At 48.3% G+C, this 9,722-nt stretch overlaps 1 pseudogene; it reads right to left on the reverse strand.

Annotated features, from left to right (window-relative positions):
- Positions 1-7,944: 7,944 nt before the first annotated feature.
- On the reverse strand, positions 7,945-9,469 carry LOC148453770 (uncharacterized; annotated as a pseudogene).
- Positions 9,470-9,722: the final 253 nt, after the last annotated feature.

Here is a 9,722-nt window from a genome sequence, read left to right on the forward strand (position 1 = left end):
TTAAGAGGTTGCTATTGTGCTGTACATTATCTGGCAAGATTCCATACAGTATATGGGATACAGTCATAATCCCGACAGTCGGGATGACTGCGCTTAGAATGCCGGGGACCGGAATCCCAGCACCTCTCAGAATCCTGGCCCCGGCATCTGGACGCCAGCAACTCGACGGTTAGTACTGGGCCAGGGGAGAGGGTTAGGGTTAGGCACTAGGGGAAGGGTTAGTTTTTTTGGGTGCGGGGGGAGGTTAGGTTTAGGCATCGGAGATGGTGGGTTAGAGGTAGGGACAGAGGAAAGGTTGGGATACTGACCAACAGCTGTCGGTATCCTAACCCTGTCGGGATGCCGGAGTCGGGATTCTGACCATCAAGATCCCAAGTGCCAGCATCCCATACCCAAACTTTATATATCCAATTATAGATAGGCATTAGGCACATGTTTTAAACTGTTTACTGTATAGTTTTACCTAAAACCTCTGTTGTGAATGCTTTGATGGTAATAATATTTGGTGCCAAACAGGGAGCCTAAGTGGATTGCGCACTTGCAAAGACATTTTTAGGTATATTCTGTATTGTACAAACAAAGTGTCTGCGCTAATCACTATATAAAAAACATAGGCTGTGAAAATTATAAATATATTATTATTTTATTGAACATATGAAAAAATGAACTGCAGTTCAACTCTAAAAACATATATAAATATTACACATTGAATGAAAAAAGAAATAAAATGTTACATTAATAATCTAAACACATACTGTTTCCAATATATCATAGGAAGAAAGATAGATGTTTTAAACTCTATGTAGAGCCTTGATGGTAATCAGCATATGTTGCTAATGGCAACCAGAATGATATCAATCTGTAAAGTTGGTATAGTCACTCTGTTGAAACCTGATATGGGATGTATGACTCCCTAAATACCGGAACCGTGGAGCTAACAAAATCTTGGTATGGTGAATATAATAGCGGGGGATCTCCAGACCAAAACCCGCAGTCCAGTATCTCACCTGTCCCAGGGGACTCAAAGCTCCAAAGACTCACTAGGAACCAACTGCTCCTGCAACTCCCAGACAAATAGAAACAAGTAGGTGTGATATTGGTCCCTGTGCCCAGCGCCGCTCTGGCTGCTAACTGTGGGACTGCACGTAGTTCCAATGGCTTACAAGCAGGGAAGTCGTGCAGGATGGTGAGCCGTTCCCACCTCAGCGACTCCCGATCAGGTCGCAAGGAGTGAAGGCTGGACAGTCTGCCTCTGTGGGGAATCCCCCCGTCCAGCGGAGGCAACAGGTCCGCACAAACAGGCTCAGCAATGTCCGTAAGAGTGTCTCAGCAACACTGGAGGGTAATAAATATGAAGGTAGTGCAAATCACCAAACAATGGTTCCACAGATGGAATACAGCAGTGTAGTTGGTCAAGAGTTGGAAAAGCAGTCCAGAGAACACCTTGACATGTTTCTCCCCTCTTGCAGGGTTTTTTTCAAAAGGTAATGACAGGGCGCATCCTAATGGGCCGGCACAGGGTGCTCAGACCCCTGGGGCCGGCCCTACCCTCACCTATTGTCTGGTTACTGCATTGGGTTATGGGGGAGTTCTCAATCTCTCTTCTGTAGTGAGAGGAGTCCAGAAGACAAGTACTGTAGGTACGATCCTTCCTGGCACACACTAATACTTCTCCGTCACCACAGATGTGGTGTTACATTAGTAAAAGATCTATTTTGATTAGAAACACTGGGGTCGATTTTGTGGGGATGTTGGTTTTATTTTGGTCAATTTTAAACTAGACGGAAAATCGACTTTTAGTAAATTTACCCCCTGGGCTTTTGTGTTGCTTCAGACATTCAGTTTAATATGAACATTGGAAAACCTTGATCCGCTATATAGAGGGATCTCTAACACCTGTGAGAAGACTTCTTGATAAGCTTCTTATATGAAAATTCACTTCCCCCCAGGAAAGACTCTTTACAGCGCATTAAAAGAAAAGCCAGGGTAAGAAATAATCAAATGACATAGCGTTGCCACCTACATCTATAAAACAAATTGAGGTTTGCTAAATCAATTTAAGGTTACCATGTAATTGACAAGCAGAGCTATGAAATGACAAACAGGTCTAAACATATGCATTCTGTTTATAACCACGCATACTGTGTACATATACGTAGCATAAATGCCAAACACTGACATTTAAAGTTTAACATTGACTTCAGATCTCATTCTGTATCAGTGATATTATTATTAATTACATTGAACTTATTTGAAAGTCACTCTGGTGGAGCTAAGGCACAGCAGGAAAGGACAAGAAGAACAGCTAATAGTCATATAATAAAATGACAATCCGCATTGAGGCGAGACAAAATGAATGTTTGACAGTAATAACGGAAGGTGTCAAAAAGATGTATTTGCAAAATTACAGCGACTTGATCAAATAGATGACATGTTGATATAGGCTCTGAGACTACAGAACAGGCTTATTTTATACTAAACGGGGGCAGCCCACATCCAATATTGTTGTCAATTTGTAGCATTTTAGAGTAAAGATTAATGTCTATCTGAGTTTAATGTTGAAAGACAACTTTGTGTTCTAAAATACTGAATCCAATAAAAAAAATGTTACACAGTAGATTTGCATCACCTCTTTGAATTAATATCTATATTGTAGTCTTAGGAAACAGAGCATTAAAGAGTAGAAGAGAAGGCATTTTTGGACCTCTTTAAAGAGCAGAAATACCGGTACTCTCTTTAGCGCTTCTAGGGGAGAGGGGCAGCCTTGAGTGCACAAATTAGGTTTGACCGACAAAATATAAGAATGACAATAAAATTTTTGTGATAGTGTTCAGCAAATGGCACTACTCCAGGATTAGGGGGGGGGGATGGGTTGGGAAATATTGTTAGGATATATGATATTAAACAAATCAACAAATAAACGGGACAATGCTTTCCTTAGTATGTTGCATTTTCTTCATACGGTAATGTCACATACATGTAATGACAGAAAAAAAAAACATCAAATCAGTGCTATATTGTAATGATAGTATGCTTTAGTACACTATGGGGGTGACTCAGCATCGGACGGAATTGCAAAGCTGCACGCAGGTGGCAGGCTGGGATCACCATCACAACCATCGGTGGTCAATGGTGGCGATGGTGGAAGGTGCCAGACCTCCGGCCAGCGGAGTTAGCCTCAGCTTACTCGGGCTGGCCAGCTTGCGAGGCCAGGAAACTGCGTCCTTCGACACAGTCCTTAGTCTTGCCAAACCGGAAAATCGGGTCGACACGATCACTTTTCTAGGAATGCCGGCCGCCCCCGCACCGCCCCTTAATGCCTCAGCCCGTCAATCAGGCAGAGGTATCGAAGGGGCTGCGTGCGATTACGCAGGACCTATTCTGCACACTTGCATAATGGGTCCAGCGCAATGCTGAATCAGCCCCTATGTCCACTTTAATAGGAATAACACCATTCATTAAAATATGGGAGAAATATTAAATTCAAAATGATATTTAACAAATACTAAAAGAATCTAAAAACATCCAATACATATGTACATAGATATAAGAGTCCAATCAGGAAACTATTAGCAGAAGGATGAATCAGTCAGACGTATAAGTAATCTTTCAGGTTCAGGTCCCTTAAGGCACACATCCACTAGACGATTAAATTGAGCGATTGAACGATAACGATATTGTTTTTGTTCGATCATTCGATAATCATTTGAACATCGTTTGCAGATTGTGTCATAAAAAAGTCTAAAACGACCAGCGATGCACGCTCCCGCTGGTCGTTTAGACATCTATCATCTTACAGATATGTTGTACAACCTGATGATATCGTCAGGTTCAACATGTTTGCAGATGATTGATGTGCCTTCACCAGGCCGGGTGACAGGGGGGTACAAAGGGTACCCCCGTCCCGGGCCACGAGGTTTACCAAAATTGCTGTGTGTTTGTTATAGCAGCCAGCCAATGAGAGTCAGACAGACTCTCATTGTCTGCTGCGGCCACGGAGGGAGCCGGCTGGAGCTCACTCATGAGCTCCGCCTTCCTGCTCCCCCTGCAGCGGGTGATGGGAGAGGCGTAATGACGTCTCTCCCATAGTGCACTGCAGAGCGGACAGCAGCGTCAGGAGTGGGGATTCAGGTAAGTTGTGTTTTCTTTTTTCTTCAGTGTGTGTAAGCCTGGCACAGGGGGCTACTAGCGGGCTCTGTATATCTGGTGGGCATTACTGGGGGCACTTTATGGGGGGTTTGGTCGCTACTGGGGGCACTTTATGTGGGGGTGGCCGCTACTGGGAGCACTGTATAGGGGGGACTACTACTGGGGGCACTGCAGCATAGGGGGGATTACTACTGGGGGCACTGTATAGGGGGGACTACTACTGGGGGCAATGCATAGGGGAGACTACTACTGGGGGCAATGCAACATGGGGGGGCTACTGCTGGGGGCACTGTATAGGGGAGGACTACTACTGGGGGCACTGCAGCATAGGGGGATTACTACTGGGGGCACTGTATAGGGTTGACTTCTACTGGGGGCAATGCAGCATAGGGAGGATTACCACTGGAGGCACTGTATAGGGGGGACTAGTACTGGGGGCACTGTATGGGGGGGTGGCCGCTACTGGGGGCACTGCATATGGGGGACTACTACTGGGGGCACTGTATGGGGGGGAGGCCGCTACTGGGGCATAGGGAGGACTACTACTGGGGGCACTGTGTAGGGGGGTAGCTGGGGAATCATTTTAAGTATTTATTTAATGTATGGTGTCATTATTCAGAAAATATGGGGGGAGGGGGGCACCAGTCCATTAGTTTACCAGGGGCGCTCTGATCCCTAGATACACCCCTGCACAAGGACAAGCATAACTAACCTATGAGATGACCTTTGTACAATGTTGTAGGTGTGGCTATAGCAGTTTGATTAAGATGACTATATATTTAACTAAGCTTTGCTTCTTAAAAAGAGGTGCAGCAGACAGAATCTCTGGGTAATGCTACACGATACATAATATTAATGTCTATTCAGTTTTGTCAATTTAGACAAAATAGATCATAAGAACAAAAAACTATATAACTCTTTAATTCCTTTTATCCCTTTTTAGATCCGAGACCTCATTCCCATAGGTAGGAGAGGGGCTGCAGGGGCTATCAGCATCTGGCATCAGTTCCTGCACTCAAGCCCAGAAAAGTTTCACTTTTTGGAGCTTGATAAATACTCATTCCCATTCTGGAGTATGGAGATTCATGCCACATCAGTCCTTTAAGGGATAAAGGATAAAGGAGATATCTGTATCTGTGAAATCTCCTGCATACCCGAAAAAGTAACAAGTGGAAAATAAGATTTCTGTATGTGTAACTGGGCAAAATACATTCATGCTTAGGCCCTATTACCAAAGTAAATTTGTGGGATAACCGGAAATATACAATATCTCCTGGATGTACCTACGGGAGGACTGCATCAGATATTGGAGCTATCTGCTGCGATCCCATGTTTTCGATCGCAATAGCAGTCCCCGTAGGATTCTATGGGGTGCTGCTATTTCTGAGATTTACCAAGCTCCAGAATGCAGTAGTCATAGGCCCTCATTCAGAGCCGCTCGCTAGCGGCAGTACGCTAGTTCCGAGCGATGTTCGCACATCTGCGCATGCGTACGGTTTTTAGTACGCATGCGCGAACCAGTCAGTGCGGCCGAAAATTGTTTGTACGCTATATAGCGAGTGCCTGCTATTTTGAGTGACAGAATGAGGCGTATGTGGGTGGTAACAGGGAAAGGTGCTTGAAAACGGGGGAGTGGAATTCGAACGCAGGCGTGCTTAAAGGTCAAAATGGGCGTTTTAAGGGAGTGCATAATTAATACAGCAGCGTCATTGACCACGTCACTTGTTTTTTTTTAACTCAGAACTGCTCGCAAAATAGCGGTTGAAAAAATCAACCACAAGAATAGCGAGCAGTTCATACGCTGTACGATGTACTCGATTAATCTAATAAATAGCGGACATGACGTATGGTGCGAGCGGCCAGGGGGCGTTTTTATCAAATAAACGAGCGTATGTTTTGCGCGCTCGTTCAGACTTAGAGGTGGGAACAGACTGCAATTTGCGAAGGGATCATTTGAATAGCCACCCCTTGTTTTTGAACGAACGACCGCAAATAGCGAACGGCTCTGAATCAGGCCCATAGCCTTTAGGCTACTTACCGCAAAAGTTACCAGGAAAGCGATCATCCGGATCCCACCCAGACAATGGCCACTTCCCCATGTGTGGTCTGATGATAGTGCATTCACAGTAGGCTACCAGGGTTCCTGCAGCACAAAGTAAAGTGATCACTGATACAATCACTTTACTTTACACATCCTATCGGAGCCCCTGTCCCTGCGTGTGGTTATTATGCATGGCAGTGCTACAGATAGTTGATAAATGAGCCCATCTGTGAGAATGAAAAACACACAAAGTTCTGATGGACATAGAAAAAATTTAAGAATATTAGGAACAATGACACATTAATAATTAGGAAGAAGGATTATAGGGGTGGGCAAAGCTAATTTCTTATTTGCATGAGGCGTACAGCAAATGTGAGAGGTCGTGCGGTGCAGTGCCTGCTGCCGTGCAGGTGTACGTCTGTTCCTTACCTTGCGTCGCACCCTCTCACCTTCAGGCCATGTGTTGAACAGATGGTCCTGGAACCTCCAAATAGAACACGGACACGAAGACCTAGGGGGAAGGAGACGAGGTGAGTACCGTCCTTCCTCACGTCGACCGACGCGCCCTACTGAACCGAGGGATAAATTCAGGTTTTAAGTGAAGATCATCATTGGCACTTATGGCCTCAGATCCCGAATTTTCACCTATCGGTACTCACGCACCAGGTGAAGATCTGTCCTTGCACCGGGTTGCAAGGTTCACCGTCCGCCCAGAAGGAAGGAAAGATAGATAGTGACAAACAAACAGTGAAAGACAGTACACACAGATATTTCTCACCGTGTCCACTCTTGCTCTTCGTCCGCTCACTCGACTACAGGTCCCTGTAAGGAGATACACAACACAGCCGTGCAGGGCCTAAACCTATGTCAAGCAACTACACATACTAAAACGGCATCACCCTCAACCTACAGTGTGTGTAGTGCGACATATATAACAATAACTAAACTTTTGCCCTGCACGGAACACCAATCACAGACTATAAGTACACAAGAGCAAAACACAGTACTGTCCCTTTTAAATGCCTGCTTCCTACCTATCCAGAGCTGGCCAGCTCCTCTTCCCAGTGACTGGGGAAACTCTACCTTATTGGTGGGAGCCGTACAGCTCTCCACCACTGCTCACACCTCTGATCATCTATGCGGGGCTACCTAATGGGCTCAGGGCCCTGGGCCTAACGCCCAGGGTCTTACCAGCGGCTCAGGGCTTATGCCTGCCTACTGCTGGGTACTCAAGGGACTTGGGCCTACTGCCCAGAGTCCCGTCTCTATTTTGCAGCTCAGGCCTGGGGGCCTGCCTAACGGGCTGTGGTAGTGGCCTGGGCCTAATGCCGAGTGGCCTGGGCTATGACGCGGCGAGCCGCGATTGGCTCGTCGCGTCCGCCTCCTATTGGCTGCTGGCCCGCGAGCCAGGTTTGGCTCGTGGCCAGAGCCAAACACCCGCCGCACGGAGCACTGCGCCCGATGCTTGACCGGCGCTGGGAGCAGGTACTCTATCCCAGCGACGGCTACCCGTCGCTTCTTGGCTGCCGGACGCCAAGCTCCACTGAGCTTGTGCCCGGAGCCAAGCTTCTCCCGGCGCCACAGTACCGCCGGCACTGATGAAAGGGACCAGGCGGTCCCTTCACCAGGTGCCCGCGGCATCTGCACCGACGCTAGGGATATCACTGTCCCAGCGCCGGCAACGGATGTGTCCCGCAGAGGACACATCCCCTCTGCCTGCCCCTGCAACTCTGCTGATGCTGGGATCAAACACTTCATCCCAGCACAGCCTTCCACATTTCCCCCCCCTTTTTCTTTTGTAGTCCCTACAAAGTCTTCTTCCATCTCCATCGTCCGCGGGTCAGGGTATTCTATGGTCCCTCCAGAGAGGATCTGTTCAAGGGCCCAGCCAGGACCGACTATGACCCCACATTCCTTCTCCACTGGCTCCGGGCTCTCCATCTTCATACCTCCTGACTTCAGTCTGCGGATCCTCTGTGGGAGTGGCAACTCGGAAGTGCCACTCACGATGGGCCACCATGGGGAATTTCCTTCTAAGGGTTCCGCAGCCACCCACTCTTCTTCCAACTTGTCTGGTGCATCTTCACTGCATTCAGGGTGTGGCACTAACCACCACCCAATAGTCGCTTCCTCCGGGGCATCCTCTTCTTCCCAGGTCTCTGCCAACATTTTCCATGAATCTGGACTCTTCTCCACAGACTCCTGCAGCAGGCGACAGTTTCCTTCTTCAGCGTACTCCATCTCTTCCGCTGACATCTCCGGGTATCCAGGTCGCGGACCCTTCCAGCATGGGGAGATCCTGGACTTCTTTGCCGCTCGGTCGTCGCGCTCTTCCTTATAGCACAGCATCTTCACCTCCCAGTCATCCACATCCGTCCTCTGTGGGCAAGGATTCTTCTTCACTGGGGCTGCTTCAGGGCATAACAGTGCCACTGCATCTTCCCAGGGACACTCATGGGCCAAGTGTCCCTGCCGCCGACACTTCCAGCACAGGGGTGCTGCTGCCACCTTCATCACAAAGGGGTCTCTACCCTTTGGCTCCTGCTCAGGAACAATGGGCACCTGCAAACGTACTTCCAGCAGGCTCTTCTCCACTTCCCTGGCTTCTTCCATCCACTTCTGGGCTCGACCATCCAACATCATCCGGTCTTCGTCCCACGGACAATCTTGAAGCTCATGTCCCTTCTCCTTACAGAGCTCACACACTGGCTCCTTGGTCACCTTGTGCCAGAGTTCTTGGTGTTGCTCCACCTGCTGTGACACAGAAGATATTTCTGCTTTCTCCTGTGTTTCCGTCCAGGGACAATCCGGCAGCTCGTGTTCTGGATCTCCACATGCTTCACACCAAAATTCTTCATCCTCCTGGTGCCACTCTTCATCACGTGGACAGCTATTATGCTCATGCCCGTAGTTTCCGCAGAGCATACACCAGAGTCTCCTCTTCACCGGGTTCTTCTGACCACATCTTTGAACCACTTGCTGGACCATCTGTGTGATCTCCAATGGGGACATTTCTTCATCTTCTGTCGCCCTAAACTCACACCAGGGACATTCACTGGCATAATGTCCCAGCCGCTGACACATCTTGCAGGGGGTCACAGCGGATTTCTTGCGCCCCTTCTCCCAGCGTCCTTCCTTGCCGCGCTGTACCGACCGCTGCACCATCTTCATGATGTCTTCTCCCGACACCGTAATCCAGTCACTCTTGTCCTCAAACATCCGGGGATGGTTCCACTCCAGAGCTGTCCCTAGGGGGGTCCTCTTGCCGGTGGTCCACATCGTGTCCGTGATCCTGCCGACTACGCCAAATGTGAGAGGTCGTGCGGTGCAGTGCCTGCTGCCGTGCAGGTGTACGTCTGTTCCTTACCTTGCGTTGCACCCTCTCACCTTCAGGCCGTGTGTTGAACAGATGGTCCTGGAACCTCCAAATAGAACACAGACACGATGACCTAGGGGGAAGGAGACGAGGTGAGTACCGTCCTTCCTCACGTCGACCGACGCGCCCTACCGAACCGAGGGATAAATTCAGGTT

Source organism: Taudactylus pleione, unplaced genomic scaffold (genome assembly GCF_031769625.1).
Source record: "Taudactylus pleione unplaced genomic scaffold, aTauple2 ptg001091l, whole genome shotgun sequence".
Lineage (NCBI taxonomy): Eukaryota > Metazoa > Chordata > Amphibia > Anura > Myobatrachidae > Taudactylus > Taudactylus pleione.